Source organism: Vitis vinifera, chromosome 13 (genome assembly GCF_030704535.1).
Source record: "Vitis vinifera cultivar Pinot Noir 40024 chromosome 13, ASM3070453v1".
NCBI classification, from domain to species: Eukaryota; Viridiplantae; Streptophyta; class Magnoliopsida; order Vitales; family Vitaceae; genus Vitis; species Vitis vinifera.
Window position 1 is genome coordinate 9,681,035 of NC_081817.1, and position 23,510 is coordinate 9,704,544.

Consider the following 23,510-nt stretch of genomic DNA (forward strand, 5'->3'; position numbering starts at 1 on the left):
ATTTTGTGTACTAATGCATATTAAGTTTTGTTCTTGCCTATATAAGCTACATTTAGTTATTTAAATATATCCAATATTATGTTGAAGAAAGATGTACTTAACTTTTTTTTGTTCTTAATATTAACAAGTTTTACAGTTCTCTTATCTAGGATATATATTCCATTATTTTAATTGAAATGGAGAATCGAGATTGGATGTTAAGAGATAGAAGGTTAGTTGAGTATGATGAAGTAGTTGAAAGCTTTATCAATGTTGCATTAGCATATTCAACCAACCATACCTCTATAAAATGCCCACGCTTACGTTGTGGAAATTTGTTATGTTAAACTCCTTAAGTCATTAGAGAGCATTATTCCTTAATGGAATAGATCTTAGTTATCGAGTATGGTATTGGCATGGAGAAAAGGGTCCTAGTGGAGGATTTTCAAATGTCTCACTACAACGTTATGACAAATGCGAGTATAATGATGTTGCTGACACAATATATATGGTTAATGCCGCACAAGTTAATTGTATGAATGATCCCCAAGTGTTTGGAAGGTTACTTGAAGATGCAAAAAAACCTTTATATCTTGGATGCATGAAACGCACAAAGTTGTCAGCATTGGTAAAACTTTACAACTTCAAAGCACGTCATGGTTAGTCTGACAAAGGATTCTCAGAATTGCTTCAGTTGCTTGGAGATATGTTGCCAGTGAATAATGAGATGTCGTTGTCCATGTATGAAGCTATAAAGACTTTCAATGCACTTGGGATGGAATATAAAATAATTCATGCATGTCCTAATGATTGTATTTTATATAGAAACCAATATAAGGATGATATTGCATGCCCAATTTGTGGAAAGTCAAGGTGGAAGATAAACGATGAAGGGAAGAAGATTAAGAAGGGGGTTCCTGCAAAGGTTTTGTGGTATTTCCCACCAATCCCTAGATTCAAAAGGATGTTCCAATCCTCAAAAACCGTAAAAACATCTTATGTGGCATGACAAGGATAAAGAATATGATGGTAAACTACGCCACCTATCAGACTCCTCAACGTGGAAACTAGCTGACCATATGTGCCCTAATTTTTCTTTTAAACCGAGAAACCTTATACTAGCACTCTCAACAAATGGTATAAATCCTCATAAGTCTATGAGCAGTAGACATAGTTGTTGGCCTGTTGTACTGATCATATACAACCTGCTTCCTCCTTGGTTGTGTATGAAAAGGAAGTTTATGATGCTATCATTATTGATCTCAGGACCAAGACAACCTGGTAAAAATATAGATGTTTACTTGAGTCCATTGGTGGATGACCTTAAAACTTTGTGGGAAAAAGGAGTTGAGACTTATGATGCACACTTGCATAAGGTTTTTACTTTAAAGGCCATCCTTTATGGACAATCAATGATTTCCTTGCATATGGAAACTTGGTCGGTTGCATTGTGAAAGGATATTATGCATGTCCAATATGTGGAGGAGGAACATATTCCAAAAGATTAAAGCATGGTAAGAAGAACTCGTATATGGGTCACCGACAATTTCTTCCACGTAACCATCCCTATCAGAAACAAAAGAAGACATTCAATGGCGAACAAGATTTTAGGAATCCTCCTAAAATTTTGAGTGGGGAAGAAATACTTGAAAAAGTTGATCTCATTCCTATTTCTTGGGGAAAAATGAAGATAAAATCTATTGAATCTGATGTGAACACAAATTGTTGGAAAAAAAAGTCCATATTTTTTTAGTTAGAATATTGGAAATATCTTCATGTCTGTCATAACTTGGATGTTATGCACATAAAAAAGAATGTCTGTGAGAGTATTATTGGTACTTTTTTTAACATCCCAGGGAAAACAAATGATAGACTTAATGTTTGACTTGACCTATTTGAAATGGGTTTATGGTCTGAACTTTTCCCAAGAGTTGACTTGAAACAAACATACCTTCCCTCTGCATGTTATTCAGTATCCAAAAATGAGCAAAAAAATAGTTTGTTAAACATTGTCTAATTTGAAGGTCCTCGAGGGGTATTGCTCAAAATTTAGAAATCTTGTCTTCTCAGAGGAATTGAAGTTATTTGGTCTAAAATCCCATGATTACCATGCACTTATGCAACAATTGTTGCGAATGGCATTACGTTTTGTTTTTCCAAAGCATGTGAGATATACTATATCAAGATTTTGTATCTTCTTCAATCAATTATGTACAAAAGTGGTTGATGTGCCAAAATTGAATGAAGTACATAATGAGTTAGTGGTCACGTTGTGCTTACTTTAAAAGTATTTTCCACCTTTATTTTTTGATATTATGCTTCATCTAACAATGCATTTGATAACGGATGTGCGACTATGTGGTCCATTTTACTTTAGGTGGATGTACCCATTTGAGAGGTATATGAAAGTTCTTAAAGGATATGTTCGCAATCATAATCGGCTTGAAGGATGCATTGCTGAGTGCTATTTAGCAGAGGAAGCTGTCGAATTTTGTACTGAATATTTATCAGGGACTCATGCAATTGGAATTCCAAAATGTAACAATTACGAAAACAAATTTGGTAGGCCTATAATTGGTGGTGTTCTACCAACATTGATCATAAATCGTGGTTACAAGCACAACATTATGTGTTAGAGAATAAAACTATTGTCCAACCATACATTGAGTAAGAAAATCATACCTTTATCTTTTTATAATTTCATAACATAATGATGAAATCCTAAGTTTGCATTCCTTGTCTATAACGTTATAGGGAACACATGAATTGGTTGAAGTCTCAATACTCTTGACAATTTAAGAAACAAATTTGGTTGTGAGAAGAACATATGCGTTGTTTTACATATTGTCTTAAAGCAAACGTAATCTCTTAGTTTTCAGAAATTATTTTAATATGTTGAAAACATCACAAGTTTCCAAAATGTTTTGATTACACATAAGTTGAAGAGGCTATCCATAACGGGCAAGATATTCCCAACACGCTTAGGTGGTTAGCACATGGCCCTACTCACCAGGTGGTCAAATATCCTGGATATATCGTTAATGGGTGTCGTTACCATACTAAGGAATGCGACATGACATGCGTCACCCAAAATAGTGGTGTTAGCATTTTAGCAGGGACTATGAAAATTGCCTATTCTAAGGATAAGAACCTAGTTTTTAGTGAACTTTGCTTTTATGGGGTCATTAATGAGATATGGGATCTTGATTACAACATGTTCACAATTCCAATTTTCAAGTGTGATTGGGTTGACAATAAGAATGGTATAAAAGTTGATGAACTCAGGTTCACATTAGTTGACTTCTCCAAAATAGGTCGCAAATCGGATCCATTTATTTTAGCATCACAAGCCAACATGGAAGAACTAGATGACTTCACTGATAATTGCATGGAACATCACCCCTTTATAAGTTCAATGCCAGAAGTTGAATCATTTGATGCTATGGATGAATCAGAGGCAATATACATGAGAGAAGACTGTGAGGGCATATGGATTGAAAATAATTAAATAATATATTGTACCCTTGACATGAGATATAATAAGGCATTTCACTTATTAGTTTTCATGAGTTGCAACTCTCATTCCTAAATTTCTTTTTCATTAAAACTATAAATCATAATTGAAACTATGCACTAATTTATTTTATTATTATCCTCACAAATAAATTCTTCATTATTGATAAGAAATAAAAAAACAATACAAACTTTGAAAGAAAATTTCAAAAAATATATTTGTAAATGACCAATTTAATTATAGGAAATATATGCAAGGCTATTCTAATCTTGCTTTTGAGTCATTTTACAGGTTTGTTGGTGAAGTACTAGTTTGCACATTTACTTGATATCCTCAACACAAATATGGATCCGGAAGAAGAGGAAATGCCAAAAATAAATCATAGAGGTAGTACATTGAAACCAGAAATTGCAAAAAATCGAAGTAAAGGGATAACACTCAAGATTGAATACAATAGCCTTGGTAGTCACATTGGGGAAAATTCAGTTGAACTAAGTAGTTATCTTGGTAAATAGCTAGAACCCATGTGCCAATAGTTATTAAGAGTTTGAGGAAAGTCCCTAAAGAGACTAAAGAGAAGTTATGGGATTTAATCACAGTAAGTCTATCTATAACTTTCATATATAATTATTGTATACATTCATTAACATGAGCTAACATGGGTTGCTATTTTGTTGACAAGCTTTAATGTGAATAAAAAATCCAAGAAAAATTGTTTCATACTTATGGGCATCAGGTTTCGAACCTTTAAGTACAAGTTGACAAAGAAATATATATTGTCTTTCAAGAATGACCTAGAAAAGCTGAAAAAGTCACCTCGTATCTACCCATTCATACAAGAGGAACACTGGAGACAGTTTGTTAAAAATAGACTTTCTGAACATTTTAATGTTAAGCATTATTTTTATTACATCTTCAATTTTTACATTTACATAGTTTCACCATGTACTAATTTCGTGTCTATATTTTCTAGGAATATTGCAAGGTTCAAAAATCAAGAAGAGATAAACACATTTACAATCATTATCTTGGAAGAAAAGGATATGCATGTTTTGAGCAGGATATAGTAAGTTATCAACAAGCCTTGTCATACTTGAAACTGAACATCCTCAGGTATGTCATTTTATGCCTATTGCAAATTTGATTGTAACTTGGTATTTTATTGTTTAGGAGTATATATTACTAACATTCCTTCTCTTTTCATAGGTGTTGGATAAAGGAAAGAAGAAGATAGTGAAGGCACCAATTATTCGAAAATCTAAGCCTTAAAATCATTCGGTCATTAAAAATTTTCAGAAATTTGTGGATGGTTGTCTTAGTAATGAGAAGACATACCTAATACAACTCCCCATTTCACTATTTACTGTCGAATTTCAAACATATATATCTAGAGAGGATTGTGAATATATTATTTCATCTTCAGAGGTGTCATCAAACTGCATCTCCTTCTATTTATGGTGTGCACTTTTTATTTTCATTTGTTTTTATTTTTTTAATATGATTTGCCCATGTTGAACGAGATTGGATATGACTAATGATAATTTTCTTTTGGTATTTTGATAAAATAATAGGCACATGCATGATCAACTACATATTGCCAAAAAGGAATCACAATTTCTATTTGTTAATCCTTTTACAATATCACGGGCAGGCTTTAGTACTCCAAAAATTTTCTTTACACATTCAACTTATGCATTTGCACCATTTATATATATGAGTACTAATGTTATTTTATAATTGACCGATTAGTGTCCAAGACAAGAAGGAGGGTTCGAATGTGGCTACTTTGTTATGAGATTCATTAAAGAAATAATTTTTTATCTTACAATTATTGCTTCAAAGGTATTACTTATTTAATGAATTGTACATAGTTTTAGGCTTCCAAATGTTATGCATTTGAATGTTATTTTCTTATTTGATTTCAATTTGGTGATAAAAAAAAACATATTCTCAAGTAGAATTCGATGAAATTAGAGGAAAATGGGCTACTTTTGTGCTACAACTAATCATGAATCATGTTGATGCATCATGATCACCGTGCATGGTGAGTCCCTTAGCTACTACATGAATTTTTCCATAAGTATTGTATAGTATTGCTTATTCTTTGAACAATGTTTCTATTTAAAAAAAAAATAGTTCTTAGATTTGTTCATTTATGATAACATCGATCCATTTTATTTTCTTCAATAAAAATATACAAAACTCATTAAAATATGAAATGCAAGTATACACTCTTGGGAATGTGGAATGGATGATTCGTGCCCAGTCGGGTGTTTATCAAAACATTTATAAAACCTACAACACCTTATACTAGGGTAGCAAAGACAAAGCTACTATAGTATAGTGGCTCTAGAATCGTCCACAATGATGGGTTTTCTTTGTACACTTAACATTAATGAAAGGAGAAATGGTGATTTCCTTTTTGGAAGTTAGTTTTTAAATGAACATAAGATTGATTGGAAGGGTTGATTTTAAGTTAAGCAAACATAAACAACTTAAATTATTACAAAGAGAAAGTCTCTTAGAGCTATAGGTTACTAGGATCAGGTTCCTGTTGCAAAGTGGGAAATTCTGGGTCTTCTCCTCGCATTGGGGACAATAACATAAAGGATGGTTATCTCCCAAACCAGATTTGTATTTAACAAATAGGTTTTGATCCAAAGGGTTCTTGAAAAATGGTAGTTGTTTCCCATTAATGGCTTCAAACACTAAAGACCCTCACCTTGAACCACCTTCCAATGGGTCGTACTTGATAACTAATTGACATCCATGGATCTAGCAATAAGCATCCATAGAATCCTAAAAGCTTACCAAGTATTGGCCATTCAAGGTGATTCTAAGGGATTAAAGCTGAAACTTGAAATACAAACCATTAATGATACACAACTACCTTCATTTAAAGCAAGTAAAAATGGATCCTTTACCTAGCTTCCATCACTCCAAGAAACGTGAAACTTAGCCACTCATCCTCTGAGAAATCATCCTCAGAGGGTGTTTGGCTAGAGAGAATGTGAAGAGAAAATGAGAAGGAAAGGCAGAGAAAAACCAGGCTTTACAAACTATCTAAAACATAATATATAACATTTATTGAGAGGTTTTCCAACCTCTATTTATAGTTCCTAAACAAACCCTAATGTCTTTTATCTATTACAAAAGAAATAAAAAGGAAAAATTACAATTCTGGAGAAAAATCTCGAAGGTCGGTGTGCATAAAGTGATTTTCGCACACCTTGCGAAAGTTTGGCACACATTGCCAAATTTTGGCACACCCTGCCAAATTTTGGCACACCTTGTGAAATTGATGTTTTTGCCTTGCGAAATGCTCTGTTTTCCTCCATCTTACTACTGATAGTTTTGGCAACCCCTTGCCAAGTTTGCCAAGGGGTTTTGAAGTGCTCCAAAGCTCGGATTCTTCATGTTATTGATATCAACTTGCCTTGCCATAGCTTGCACAAAACTCTCCCTCAATCTTAGCCTGTTTCAGTGATCGAAAAGCTACCAAAAACACTAAAACTTACCAAAAATTGGTTAGTAACATTTGCTAGGTCCTTAACATGCCAATTGGGATAAAAAGGTCTAACTACTACTCAAGAGTGCTTAATACAACTAAGTTTAAGCTTATAATAATGCACTTTTTGAGTAGTAATCAATGGAGAATAAAAATAAAGAAGAAGGCAACAATATTTTGGGTTTTTAAATGCAACTCTCATGTCATATGTTGTAGGGCATAAGCGTTACTTTAATTGGTACTGAGAATTTTAGATTTTTAGATGTGATTTTTATGTCATTTTATAGTTAGTCGGTTTTATGCTTATGAAATGGAGGTATACATGAATCTTAGGATCTTTAACATTTCTAAATCATGTTTTGGTATGTATTCACTCTTTTTTATTTTAGTTTTGATGGGTTTGATATGTTGGATATACTATCTTTTTATGAACATTTGATATACAAATATTATTAAATGATCAATGTATTACGAGTTATTCCATAAACATTATAGAAAAATGTGTTAAATGTAATATGATTGTTATATTTATGAACAAAATATACACCGTTTAATCTTACTTATTAATTCATAAGCATTACAAAAATCTACAACCAAAAGCAATCATATCTTCCACAATAATTTACAATGATGTGACACCATAACTCAAAGGTGATGCCTTTAATATGACATCATAACTCAAAGATGATGCATTTAATGCGACACCCTATCATCACTAGAAATATATGGTGTCACTTCCGAATGCGTCACCATTTATTTACTTTGGTGTCACTTCCAAATACGTCACCAATTGGTACCCTCTATGGTATTAGTGGAGAAGGTGACGCTATGTTGTAGTGACACCCTATGTTTATGATGACTCGTTATAAATGTCCCCATATATTTTTTTTCTTGTAGTGGAAACAACAAATGTTTCAAGTGTAAGAAAGAAAGGCACTATGTGAAAATTTGTCGAAATTATAAAGGAAAAGAAAAAAAAAAAAACTTCTAATTCTGGTGATGCAATAGTTGCAGAAGAAAATTCAAATACTGCAAATGTTCTTTCAATTATTGTTACAAACTTAGGTGATGAGTGGATTCTTGATTCAAGGTGTTCCTATAAGATGTCTCCCAATAGAGATTGGTTCACTACCTACCAACCCATAAATGGTGGGAAGGTTCTCATGGGAAACAATATAGTCTGTAAAGTTGTTGGGATAGGCACAATTTGAATTAAGATGCATCATGACATTATAAGGACATTAACTGATGTAAGGCATGTTCTAGAATTGAAGAAAATTTTGATTTCTTTAGGGACACTTGACTCCAAAGGATGCACATATAAAGCTAGAGGTGGAGTTTTGAGGATTTCAAAGGGTGTTGTTGTTGTGATGAAATGAAAGAAAATTAATGGTCTCTATACATTACATGGTAACACGGTTACAGGTGTAGCTACAATTTAAATCTCAAAATTAATTATAAAGACTACTATATTATGGCATATGCGACTTAGGCATATGAGTGGCAGAGGGTTAACAATTTTGAGCAGACGAGGTTTACTTGATGGACAAAAAATAGGAGAACTAGATTTTTGTGAGCATTGTGTTCAGGGTGAAATTTAGTACAGGTGTTCATAGAACTAAATGTACTTTAGCTTATATCCATTCAAGTCTTTGGTGCCCTTCTCATATCACATGGTGGTGGAAGATATATGTTAACCTTTATTGATGATTATTCTAGAAAGGTATGGGTATATATCTTGAAACATAAGAATGATGTATTTGGGAATTTCAAGCAATGGAAAACCATGATTGAGAAGCAAACTATAAAACAAATCAAGCGCTTGAGAACTGACAATGGCATGGAATTCTGTGGGGAAAAAGTCAATGAATTTTGCAAGAATAAAGGTATTGTGAGACACCGCACAGTTAAGCATACTCCACAACCAAATGGTGTTGTAGAATAGATTAATAGAACTTTTTTTAGAGAAAGCGTGGTTCATGTTTTCGAATGCATGGTTGTCAAAGGAATTTTGGGTTGAAGTGGTAAATTCAGTTTTTTATCTTGTGAATAGATCTTCTTCAATTCCTAATAAATGTAGGACTCTTGAATAGGCATGGTCTGGTTCCCCTTCTAATTATGTTAGTTTAAGAATTTTTGGTTGCTTGCTTATGCTCACGTGAATGAAGATAAGTTGGAACCAAGGGCAAGGAAGTGCATATTCTTAGGATATGCCAATGGAGTGAAAGGATATAGGTTATGGTGCTTAGATTCAAAATTCTCCAAATTTCTTATTAATAGGGATGTGACTTTTAATGAGTCTACAATGTTAAGTCCTAGGAAGGAGCAACTTCATACAAAAAATGACCCCAATGTTAGAGAAAAAGTGGAGTTTGTGACTAAAGCTTCAAAACCCATAGAAAAAATGATTTCAATAAAGCCAAAGGAGTAAGAAGTGCAACATCTTGAGGATAAAGAATATGCACCACAATAGCAACGATATTGTTTTACTAGAGATAGAACAAGGAGGCAAATTAAACCATGACAAAGGTATGCTTATGCAAATTTGGTTGCTTATGCACCTAGTGTGGCAAAGAGCATTGAAAAGGAGGAGCCTCAAACTTATCATGAAGCCATGACTAGTAGACAGTTTATGCAATGGATTATTGCTATGAATAAGGAGATTGAATCTCTTCAAAAGAACCATACTTGGCAACTAGTTGAGAAACCTAAAAATCAAAAGATTGTTGGTTGCAAATGGCTCTTCAAAAGAAATGAAGAAATTCTAAGAGAGAAGGATGCTAGGTTCAAAGCACGCTTGGTGGCAAAGGGCCACACACAAAAGGAGGGTGTGGACTTCAATGAAGTGTTTTCTCCAGTTGTGAAACATAGCTCAATCAGGGTGTTAGTTGCTATGGTACATTATTTGATTGAAAGTTAGAGCAATTTGATGTCAAGACTTCTTTTCTACATGGTGAGTTAGAATAATAGATTTATATGCATCATCCCGAGGGATTCATTATTTCAGGAAAGGAATACTATGTTTGTTTATTGAAGAAATCTCCTAGGAAATGTTATAAAAGGTTTGATACTTTTGTGATTGGTAATGGCTACCATAGGATTGAGTATGATAATTGTGTTTATCATAAGGAATTGTTTGATGGGTCTTTCATTTACTTATTGTTATATGTTGATGACATGTTAATTGCCTGCAAGAATATGTTTAAGATCAACATGCTGAAAATTCAACTTCAAGGAGAGTTTGAAACGAAAGACCTTTGAACTGCAAAGAAAATATTGTGTATGGAGATTCATAGAGATCGAAAAGCAAGGAAATTGTACTTATCATAGATAAAGTACATTAAGAAAGTGTTAGAACACTTTGAAATGCAAGGGTTAAAACCAATGAGTACTCCATTAGTAGCTCACTTCAAGCTTTCTAGTACTTTATCACCATAGACTGAAAAAAAGAGGGAGTACATGTCACATGTTCCTTATGCTAGTGCAGTTGGGAGCATGAAGTATGCCATGGTCTACACTAGGCCAAACATTCCATATGCAGTTAGTGTGGTGAGTAGATATATGGATCGCCTTAGAAAGATCAATTGGTAAGTTGTGAAATGGATATTTCGATACTTGAGAGGAACATCACATGTTAGCTTAGTATATGATAAAAATATTGATATCTTTGGGCAAATTATTGGTTATGTTGATTCTAATTATGCTGAAGATTTGGACAGAAGAAGATCTCTAATAGAGTATGTATTTACTTTATGTGGTAGTGTTTTAGTTGGAAAGCAACTTTTCAATCTACAGTTGCTTTGTCAACCACTGAAGCAGAATACGTGGCAGCCACAAAAGCAGTGAAAGAAGTTATTTAGCTTAAGGGTTTGGTTGATGATTTATGTTCACAACATGAGTTGATTGTTGTGTATTGTGATAGCCAAAATGCCATACATTTGACTAAAAATCACATGTTCCATGAGAGAATCAAACATATTGACGTCAAAATGCATTTTATTAAGGATGTGACTGCACAGGGTGCTATTATACTGAAAAAAAATCCCTATGGTGGACAATCCTACAAATATGATGACTAAGTCTATTCCTATGATTAAGTTCAAGTATTGCTTGGACTTAATTGGTGTTAGCAGTATTTGAAGGCCCCTATGGGGTGTGGGAGCGAAGTAACTTGGAAGACTTTTGAGTTTGTTTGAATCTTGGGAATTTGAGACAAGATGAAGATTTCGAGAAAGTGTCTCAAATTGTATTTTGAGTCAATTTGGAAAGATATTGATAGTTTCCTAATATAAGATATTCTTGAAAGTGGGTTTCCTATTATTATAGGAAATATCCTATTATGACATATATTTTTTTTTTTTTAGGAAAAGATATCTTTGACAATTATACATTTAGTTTTCTATATAGAAACTTTCTTTTTAATTAGGAAAAACTATTGGAAGATATTTTGACCAAAAATAGTAAGTCTCTTTTTGGGTATAAATTGGAGCTTTGGGATTTGAGATCTATAAGAATTGTAATCTCCTTTAATAATAGTGAAAGTTCTTCTTTGTCTTTGCTAGTGGATGTAGGCTCAAGGTCGAACCATGTAAATCACTATGTGTTTTGTTTTCATTTTTCTTTTTTTTTTTTTCTTATTATAATTCTTTGTCATGATTTGCACAATAGATATCAACATATTACTTTTAGTTGAATAGAAAAAGTCAAATATTTTAATTTTTTTTATTTAGCCAAAAAACAAACACCACCCAAGTATATCATAAAATCTTATTAGTTTAATAATAATAAAAATATATAAAATCAATGTATAAAAAAATGTTAATTATTTGCTAAAGGTAAAAAAATAACTAATTCAAATAAATTAGAATAAAATATGAATAAAAATTTCCTAAATAAACCTATTTAAATTAAAGAATAATTATTGATTTTTAATTCAATTAATCAAGATTGAGGATGCACAATCCAACTTTGAGTATAAACCTTTAGGCGAAACAAAGGTATATAATTTAATAGTATTAGGGTAACCAAAATGTGTAGTTTAACGAGATCAACCTAAGTTCCACACTTCAGAGTTATCTGTATCCTAACTTTTAATATTTTATTCCATTGAATTATCTAATAAAAGAATGGATATGAAATCTAGGTTTAGGTATAAGGTTTTTAGGCTTTTACCACTCTGTGTAGATTTACCTTAGAATAGATAACAATGACAAAACTTTTGATAACTAGAGATCAAGAATTACTAAGAATCCCTATTATCAAGGAATATGCAATTGTACCATCTCATAAGTCAAACTAATTTTTGAGGGTATTTTGATCTCAATACTAGTGCCCTAACCTTTCATTCATTCCATTATTAATCCAATTTTAGCCATTGTTTCCCTTGGGATCTAACCCTAGGTTTTCATGTTTCACCCTAAGATGGTTTTTTAGCCTCTTATGGGCATGTCCTCATATACATAGGCCATAAAACAATAAGAAAGAACCATTCTTGATTTCAAAGAAATTAAAAAGAATAATTTATTCAATAATAAAACGAAAAAAGAAAACAAACCAAGAAAAACATTTAAGGTTTTATTCTCTCTCTCTCTCTCTCTCTCTTTTCCCTCCCCCCCAAAACTCCCTAGAAAACCAAAATATTGAGTTTTTATAGTTTCCACCAAAAAACCTAACACATGGCATGTTCCTATTGGCCACTTATTTTACAAATAATTACTTAAAACTGATTAAAAATAATAAAATCTTGATTTTTAGTCATGTGGGGCCCGGCAGATGGAGTATCCAACATGTAATTCCCAAAATGGAGAAGGTGAAACATCAAAGTGTTTTGCAATCGGACTATTAAGGACTAAGGGTCTAAACAAATATTATTTGATGGAATCAAATGCTTGTTCACACTATGAAGTCCAATTTAATGATTTTACTCATTGGAGTGTGTTGAAGAGTTGCCAAAAGACAATCAATGAAGCGAGAAATGAATCTTCCTAAGGCTATCAATCTCCTAAACAATTGATAAACTTCTTGAACAAGTCGTTTTGTGACCAAAATCTGCTATGAAGCCGCTCGGATGTCGTCTTTCAGTATTGCGTACTTATGATAAATCCATCAGAACAAATCATCTATTAACATTAGGGTTTTCTTGACGATAAATTAAAAAAAAAAAAAAAAAAGGTTCTTAGACTTATGTTTCTCTTAAAAATCTACAAAATTGAATACTTACCACACAACTCCACTTGGAGAATAGCTTACCCAAATCTCTTTTTCAAATCACTTAGAGATTCATTCTCCTTCATTTTTATGTTTTGGAGCCCACTAATATTCTACTTCTATCAGGCAGAGCACAAGTAATGTGTTATAAGGCCTTAGAGATGTCCTTGAAAGAATGAATAAAATTTTGAGGAATTCGATGGAACTAAGACAAAGCAAGGGGCCATGCAGGAGAAAAACCTTATAAAGGATGGTGTCGTTTCCTATGTCCAGAGTCATCACCTACCTATAGTGCCTTAAGCGATCAAATGAGTCTCTCGTCTTATTATACACAATGAATTTTGGGACTACAAACCCTCTTAAGGATTCATAATTTATTATGTGAGCATCGAATGGAGTAGACAACATGTCATTGAGGCATCTGATAACTGACCCTATTGGTATTTTATGTCTATCTCTCTAAGGACATGCTTAGATCAGGTGTTCTACATGGGTTTTTTGAAAATCATCAACATGTAGGATATTGGACCATATCCTTGGTGTGGTGGCAGTGTTGCGCCCTCAAGCAGAATCCTGGTGGTGTTTTTCCCTTGTGGTGTTGGTGGCTTCATTGAAATGTTTCTCACTAACAGGTTTTTTCATTTGACACTTCGACATTATAGGTGATAGGGACGAATCACTAACATACAATTCATCATCTACCTGAAGTGAAGGTTGTCTATTTGAAGGTAAAACTCTAGCTGCCTTGTTTTAGTATGGTTTTAAGAGGGTTTGATTAACAAAATGACAACTTTTTCTGTTGGAGCATCACCTTCCAGACATTTGCACTCATAATTCCTCATTTTGTTACTTTAGTTGCTCTACATGACAAATGAGAGATTCTATACACTACTCATAATCTTTTTTCCTTCTCTCCATTTCGGTACGCAACATCACAGAATCTCTCATCAAGATTAGAAGGTTGTGTCGTAGATGACACGTTGATGCTAGTTCTAGAGAGTGTTGTCACCATTTTAATTTTTTTTTCACCTTGGCTTTTGTTCTAAGATTCTAATAGATGATGCCAATTATTAGTTCTTGATCAATACTGACCCCCCCTCCCCAACAGCCACCCCAGTGCCTTCTATTCTTAATGATCCGACAAAAAAGTTTGTTTGGATGCTTTCTCGATAGAACTCTCCAATGGCTAAGTTAGCTTAGAGGATTTTTGAGGGACCAGTCTTTCATACTTACATTTCTTATCATACTGTTATATATAGGTGGACTCTTGTAACTTTCTTCCGGTCATTATAACCCCACTTTATTGTGAAATTAATCTTGTAACGCCAACCCGTTGATGGTGCATAACAGTTAGCTTCTTATGGTTGCTTTCTTCTCGGATATGCTTTGGGTCAAACAAGACCACTTCAAATTGACTTTGGAATGGGATGCCTACTTGTCATTTTACTACTCAAATACTCACATCAAACACACTTATTTTTATAATAATAAAAAAAAACTATTTTTTCTTTCTCAACTTAAAAACAATTTTTAAAAACAAGCATAAGTAAACATGGCCAAACAAGTCTATGATTTTGAGTTTTTCTTTTTCTATTTTTACTAGCTAGAGATTAGAAAAGGTTAAGCTAAAGAGAAAGATTTGTGCTCAAATCATGTAATTTTTCATATTTAAAATTTTATATCTTAGTATACTTCAAAGCATGGATTAGTTCTTTTAATTAGTGTTTTATCTTAAGTTCTATTTATGGTACTAACAAGGAAATTAAGTGGAATTGATAGAAAATTAGAGGGTCAAAACACTTATTTTGATAAGCACTAGGAAACTTAAGATTTGTTGATAATAGAATGCATGAGGATATGAAGGATGAATCATTGGAAGTTGAAAAACTAGGGTTTGGAAGGTAATTTCCAACATTTTAACAAGAAGAATACAATGTAAAATTGAAATTGGTAAAGGGATAGTTTAGCATTGAAATGCCAATATCATAATCAACATAAAATTGATATCATAACCATAGTATCAAAATGTCTAGTGAAGGAAAAGTTTTGATTTCAAAATCAAAGCCTTGTGTCAAAATCAACTTGTTGGTATCAAAATTTTCGATACCAGAACTCTAGTTTTCCATATTTGAAATTGAATTTTATTTTTAAGTTTGTTAAGTTTGGAAATGTGGTTTAGTTATTTGGAAAGTTTCATGCTAGTTTCATGATTGTATAAAATGGCATTATAGGTTTGTGCCACTTGAATAGATGATAGAATAAATAAGATAGAGAATTAGACAATTTTAATTTTATTGTTCCTTCCACTTTCCATGACATTTTACTTCACTTTCTCAACAAAATAGGAGAATCATAGTCAAATTCTTCATGTTTGGTAGCTAAACCTCTTGAAGATCAAAGGTAAGAGTCCATCTCTTCATGGTGAATTTAGTTCCCATTCCTAGATTTATGGATTTCATTTTTTAAAGGTATAATTATCTAGTAATCCCTCTAGATAAGGTATAAGTGATGCTTTTTGAGATGAATCTATACTAAAACTTCTTGATATCCAGAATTTGATGGGTGAGATTAAACTTGCTTGAAAAGAGATCTTATTCAATAATTAGATTAATTCAAAGTTCACAAATCTTGTAGATATTTCTCCATCTTTATTTTTATGTTTTTATCCACTTCATATTTTTTTTCACTTTATCTTTCATAATTCGATCCATATTATGAATTTGGAATTGAATCTTCATTAATCAAATTGGTTAAGGAATTCATCTTAATGTTTTTTAGAAAAACCACCTAATTCCCCATGGAGACGACTAAACCTTTATACTAGTTGTTTATTTTTTCTAATGAATTAATTCATTTTGGCTAACGGAACAAAAAAACTAAATAAATTCTTTTAATTGAGTGCCACATCTTCATCTTATATTATATATATAAAAAAAAAATGGCACCAAGTTGACACCAAAGCCTTTTTTTTTTTTTTTTTTTTTTTTTTTACCTTTGCAATTTTCCTTCTTCTCCGATTTTCTTTTTTATTTTCTTAAATTTTCCTCAACATTATTTCCTTCCAACTATACATTATTTTTAAGCTCAAGAGGCTACTGAGATACTTCCCTCAACTCTGGTCCTTAGATGCTCCCCTCTTACATTTCCTTTCTTTCCAACTCATTCCTACTTCTTACAATAATAGCTCTTACAGTTTCAACTTTAGCTACTCCCTTGATTCAATTAAGCATTGACCCCTTGGATTAGGTTGTGTTTATGCTAGAAACTTCCCATTTTCTCATAATATCAAATCACTAGTAATCTACGCTTGAGTTCTTAGCAGCCTGTAGACCCTCCATTTTGTCCTAGTAGCATATGTTATTTTATATTTTTTTTCCTTCACTTCTCATTGCCTTGTAGTTGTCCCATGGTTGTCCATTGTTAGTCATTTGGAACTATTTTTGAGCTACCTTTAGAGATTCATTGTCGAGGTTGTTTTTTTTTTTTTTAATGGATCCCAAATGTGACCTTAGTTACAACACACTTAATTGCATTTTAAACTTAGCTCACTTAGTTGTATTTTAGGTTTAGCTCACTCAGTTACATTTAGATTTAGCTCACTTCGTTGCATTTTAGGAAAGTTCTTAATCCACTTTAGTTTACTTACATTTTAGGATAGTTCATCTAGATGCATTTTAGGGAAATTTTGAGGTGCACTTTAGGATAGTTCATCTATATGCATCCTTGGTTCATTCCATTTAGATTCACTTTAGGATAGTTCATCTAGATATATTCTTAGTTCATTACATTTAGGTACACTTTAAGTTAATTCATCTAGGTACATTTTAGGATAGTTCATCTAAATGCATTTTAGGAAAATTTTTAGTTGCACTTTAGGATAGTATTTCATGTCACCTTACATGGCATGTGCATGGGGGCTTGTTTGGGAAAATAAGGGAGACATTAAGACATGGAGATTTTGGAGATTGAGTAGGAGTCTTTGGATGTTCATGACACATTGATAGAACTTTCTTTAGATCATCAAGCCATTGGAGAGTTAGATTGAATCGGTGGCTGAGAGGATTCTCTTAGGAGTTAGACAACATTGAGATTTTGTTGGAAATGAAGACTTTTTGGAGAGAACTCGTTGGAGAACATGACTATTGGAAGGGAAATAAGGAATGATGCAGACCTTGAAAAATTTAGGATTCTCTAGTGTACACAACATTAGAAAGCTTAATATTTTTTAAGGTTGAAAAGGATTCCCCAAGGAGACATGACATTGCAGACTTTGCCATGGGGAGGATTCTTTGGATTGAGAACATAAGGGGACTTGGAAGGAACACACGACCATCTTTGTTTTTTGTTTTTTTTTTTTTTTTTTTTTTTTTTTTCAGGAAGGTAAAGAGATTTTGGAAGGAATGAAGGGAATTCTCTAAGAGGTACAAGCTTTCATATTGAGATAGGAAATGTATACACAACACAAAGAGATTATGAGAGAAGATTCATACCATATGGAGACTGGGAAAGTAGGTGTACATAGTTGGGGAGTTTTAAGAAGAGAGACTCCCTTTAGGAAGAGATTCTCTAAGAGGTGCAGCTGCCATATTAGAAGCGATTCACGCTATAGGAGGATAGGAGACTTCACACATTGAGAAAAATAGGGAAATTGTTGCCATAGTAAGGACCTTCTTTAGATTGATACCATTGGAGATTGGTAGAGCTATAGATGCCATTGGAGAAAGAAAATAGTGTTGACACAAATTAAAGAAGAAAGGTGAAGTTTTAAGGCTAGAGGTTACGTAATAGCAAGAAGAAGAAGCTAGCTTCATCTTTTTCAAGGAGAGGTATGTTCTCTTTTAATTTTTCGGCGTATATGTTAATAATCATATCTCTATCCCTCTCTTTTCCTTGCATCTTGCTTAGATATGGGAGTTATCTTTAGTTGGTGTGGATACATAGGCCAAAAATATTGTTAGTATTTATTGATTGGATGATTTGTTGTTTATGCTTAGGATTTAGCCCACTCATTGATTTTCTTAGTTTTCTTCCATTAGGTTAAAGCCTCTTTGACATCACTTGAAATAAGGCCTTGTACCACTTGGTATCTTTACTTTTGGTTTTATTTATTTGATTGTTTCTTTAAGATGTTTGAGTTTAAGTTTAAATATTATCTCTCACATGTTCACACACACACACACATACACACCTATTTTTGCTTTGAGTTTTGTTCTCTTGGTTTTCATCTTGGGATCTTATGTGAATTGTTTGTTTTAAAATATTTTTCTAGGGTTTTTTTAATTTTTTTTTTCCAAGTTCATTTTAGATCTCTTGATCATTAAAAATAAAAAATAAAAAAAAACTTTTTTGAAAAACATGTACCATGTTTCAATTGGTATGCATTTTTATAATTGACTCTCTTTGATTTTCAAATTTCTCACATAAATAAAAATTCATGCCTCCAAATAATGGAGTAATTCTCAATCTTTATAAGCTTCATCATGATTATGGAGGATAAGGAATTTTGGATTAAATTTATGTATATCAAATTGGGACTTGGTAAATCCCTACAAACATTCAACTTTCAAAAGCCTATTGTCACTATTTGTTGTATTGCTAATATTTGAAATGAAAAATTGGAATTGAATGTCTTAGGGTTTTTCTAAAAATATTTTGATGTTTTTACAATGTTCCTAACTTCTTAAATTTTCAAAATAATAATAATAATAATAATAATTTGACTCAAAATCATTTTTCAATTAAGAAATCTAAATTGATTTTTACACAGGTCCTGTTTTAACCCAACTTTGGACACTCAAATTGATTCTCCAAATTTAAATTATTTCTTGACTTTCTTAATTTTGTTTTATTTTTTTTCTTAATTTACACTTCTTGAAGTTAATTTTAGGACCCTATTTTCTTGAAAACCAATTCCCTAAATAGGAAAAAAAAATTTCCTATACTTACTACACTAAACCCATTCTGTAGTTAGGGAATGTTTGGCTTGATTTAAATATGCTCCTTGAGCAATTTGAATGTGTTATTATTTTTTCTGTAAAATAGACATTGAATGTGTTGTAGAATTTTTTTTCTTGATTTTATCATGCTTTTGGGCTAGTCAAATAAATTCACTTTGATATATTATTGAAATTTGCTTTGTTTCTTACAAATGTGATTATGAATTAATCTAGTCTTAATAGGACCTAATTAAATAATTTGACCTTTTGGGTCATAATCTAGACACATATGAGATGTTGTTGATTTTTTTTTCATGATAAAATTCCTTTTCTAGATATTTGTTTAGGATTTATTTTGCAAGTCCCTTTGTTCTAAGCATATGCCGATTATTTTGTATAGTGTCCTTATTATGAATTAATCTAATATTGATTGGCACAAAATTAAATAATTTGGACTTCTATATTGTGATTTAGATATATTAAAGATGTTATCCAATTATTTTATTTTTTTGATGAAATAACGCCTTTAGTTATTTTTTTAGGGTTTATTTTGTGAATTCCCTTGTTCTACTATGTTGCTAAAAGTCTTGTTTGTTGTTGATAATGTAGTTTCCTTAGGCATGCTTTTAGGTTGTTTTGACTTGTGTTGTACATTATAGATATATTATATATACTAGATGAGTTCTTTTTCATATCTTTATTCCTCTTTTGACATGTTTTGAATAATATAAGTTGAATTCTTAAATTTGATTATTGTGTATCTCATCTTAATTTACTTCTTTGCTCTTTATTTTGGATTTGATTGTATATAAAATGAGACCTTATATATGATATTCCATTCATCATTTCATTCATTAAGCTAATCCCTTTGGTCTTATGAAAGCGTTTTCTATGTTATCAAGGGACACTTCATTTGTCCCTTATTTGCTTAATTCCGTGGACCTATATGTCATGTTTTAATATATTTTCATGTTTAATTACATCTTGTTATGCCTTGATCACTTCTTTGATTCTTGGTTTGAGTGGAATGCATGTTGGATGTATTGTAGGACATTTTCTATATTATACATGTTCAACTAACCCTATTATTTTATGAAAGCACTTTGGATTGCAATTGAGGTATGTTCCTTTCCTTTTCTTATATGCTTGATTTCACTCGATATGCATGTTTTGTGTGAGTAATATTTTGCTAAGCTTTTTTTATGGTCATTTTTTGCGTTATTCTTGTTTTTTGGTATCCATAATTTACAAATCAATTGTCATAATTACCTCAACTTGATTAGTAAAAACCTTTATTTAGGACTTAGAAGGATACTACGTTATGGCACATTTCTGATAGGTAACTTGAGCCCCGGACTTAGACTTGGTTTTCAAAAACATGCTTTTCCAAATAAGGACTTTTTTTTTTGTTTTATTTCTTATTTTATTTATTTTCCCTTTAAAAAATAAATAAATATGAGTGATGACTCAAATTTTTACAAAAATCATTTTTCATTAAAAAAAAAAAAAAATCTCTCCATTGAGTATAAACGCACATGAAAAATGTAGGTTCAACAAATGGCAATTCCACTAGGAAGACTAGAGGGTCAAGCTTGAACTTAAGTTGAGGGACATATGGCGTTCGATTAGTCGATCAATGGATAACCTCTCTTTGTGCTTTTGTATGCTTGAGTGTTAATGGCATATTAAGAGTTTTGATATGATGATTATCTATGTTTCATGCTTGATTGTTATATTTATTTGAGATCTTGACATGTTGATTATATTGATCAAGTCTTTTACATATCTTAGCATGATGCTACTCCTTATTATATGCTTATTATGACTATCTTAACATAGTGATTGATTTTTTTGTATGCTTATCTATGTTGTCTTATCTTTGCTTAGCTTATGTGTAGATATGGATGATATACCTGCTTTGCATGATTGTGTGTTGCATGACTACCCTTCTCTTGTATGGTACATGTTGCTTGTTTTTGTGGAACTCATTTTTGTCTCCTTATCTCCAATTCCCTAGTCTCGGTCAACCTTGTTTCTCTTTATCTCGTATTTGATATGAGACTTGTTGTTTTGTTTGTTCTTCGATCAAGCTAGTGATTTGGAGTAGGGTTTAGTGATGGGTTATATGTATGTTTGGGAGCTTTTTGGAAGAGGTCGTCATGTTCATGTTGCATAGAGTATGATCTTTGAAGACTTGTCTAGCTTAGAGCTAGATTTTAGGATATTTGTGTAACCAGTGTGTTCTCTTTGCTATTTTAGATTGATGGGCTTTTTAGATGCACCCACACCATTCATTGTACACTATAGATCACCACTAAGCATTGAGAGTTATGAGGACCTTCACTATTAGGAAACCCCTTAGGATGTGAGATAATGCATGTGTGGAGGTGATGAACACCTTACATGGAAGCACCCCATCTCTTCAAAGGCGTGCAGGAGGTTACATACCACCAATGGGTACGATTGCTTCTGCTAAGGATCCTTTTCAACCCACCCTCTTATTTTTAGAGTCACCTTGACCTTGTAAGTTGAGCTTAGATCCTTCTATTAGAAATTCCCTTCCTAATATACACCCTCTTATTATTGAAGCTCAAATTGAAAGTTGAATAAAAAATATCATGCTTGAGATTGATATCAATCTTGTGATAGTGTTGTTCTTCACACCTATTTTATCTTGGATTATTAATAAGAATTCTCTAGTCACATTTGTAACCATCTCATAGTGGACACCTTTATGACTTTAGAGTTCCTATCATATATCTAGATTTTACATTGTCACCTTAGGACCATGTGTTTGTCCTATGTTTTATTGTTATCTTTAAGGTCTTCTCTTATGTCTCTCATTTGTATTGTTGTATCATTTTCATTGTAGGGAGTCAGTCTAAGCGAGTACATTAAGTTTGAAGCTACAGTCTTAGAGGGTTGGAGGCAAATTGGTTAGATCGGATTCTCATCAAAGTTCAGATAAACTAGTTGAGATGTCAGACAAGTTAACTTCTATACTTGCTTCCTTTTAGAAGTCTATGGCAAGGGTTAGTCGATGTTTGGATCAAATAAAGAGCTCATGCTAGGATCACTAGCCAACTGGTATGGGTAAAGATGAGATAGTTCTTCCTACATCCTAAGATGTGCAAGTTCCTCCACCCTAGATTCACATGATACTCCATTTCACTTATTGAACCATTATGAGATTGCTTTACCACCTACTACCATAATGCTACCTCCCATTATTCCTACTATTAACGATACTAAATTGGTACAGTAGAAGGCCAGAGTGGAGAGACTTAAGACTAGGATGAGATAGATGAGGCTATAGGAGGGGGGTTGAATTGGGATGACAGAGATGGTATACCGGCTGCTAGCTTGCCCACTAAATTCTGCATGCCAAACATTGAGCGCTATAGTGGAGTATATTGCTTGAAGATTCATTTGAAGCTTTATAGGGCAGTCATGAGAGCACATAGATTGTATGATGCACAATTGGTAGTTGCTACTTTCCTAAGTCACTTAGTGGAGTAGTATAGAGGTTGTTTGCACCAATCGAGCTTGTGAGACTTCATACCTAAGAGGATGTGGCCCATGAGTTTTCGATAGAGTTTGCTTTCAGTGTTGATATTAATGTTTCTGGATGAGAGCTAGAGGCCACCAGACAAAGGCCAAATGAGACTATTTCTTTCTTTGTCAGTCATTAGAGGGCAAAGTTGGCTAGTATGGTAGACCAGTTTAAGGAGCAGGATTAGATTGACATAATTCTTCAAAACCTTCATTTGAGACCTATTGGACGCCTTGTGGGTATTCCTTTTTAGGATTTCAAGAGCTTGGTCCAGGCTACCTTTAATGTTGAGGAGAACATTGCTAAAGGTTTATGGACACACACTACTCCTTCCCAAGATGGTAAGGGGAAGAAGGCTATTGGATCACCTAGGAATTCTAGAAAGGTTAACACCATTAGTTATTAGCAACAGAGGACTGCCTATCATTTATATCATAAGCCTTCTATAATCAAAGCCCACTTTCCTCATCCACAATATCAATATCAATCAGCTTATGTTCAGTAGCCTTTCATTGCTCAGACCAATATGTAGACACGACCGCCATATTTGAAAGTCACTGTTCCTCATATACCTAAATCATATGTTCCAAGGCCCACGAGACAATTTACTTCGTGGGGCATGACTTTGACTAGAGCTTTTAAGAAGCTCCAAAATGTTGGTTTGACCATCCCCTTGGCACCTCATCCCTTGACACATCTTATTCTTCCCCAATTTCATCTACATGAGCCTTTTCTATATCCTCAAACTTAGAGACATGAAATTGAGATTTGTACAACACTTCATCATGCCATACATAACTTGATTGATGTTGG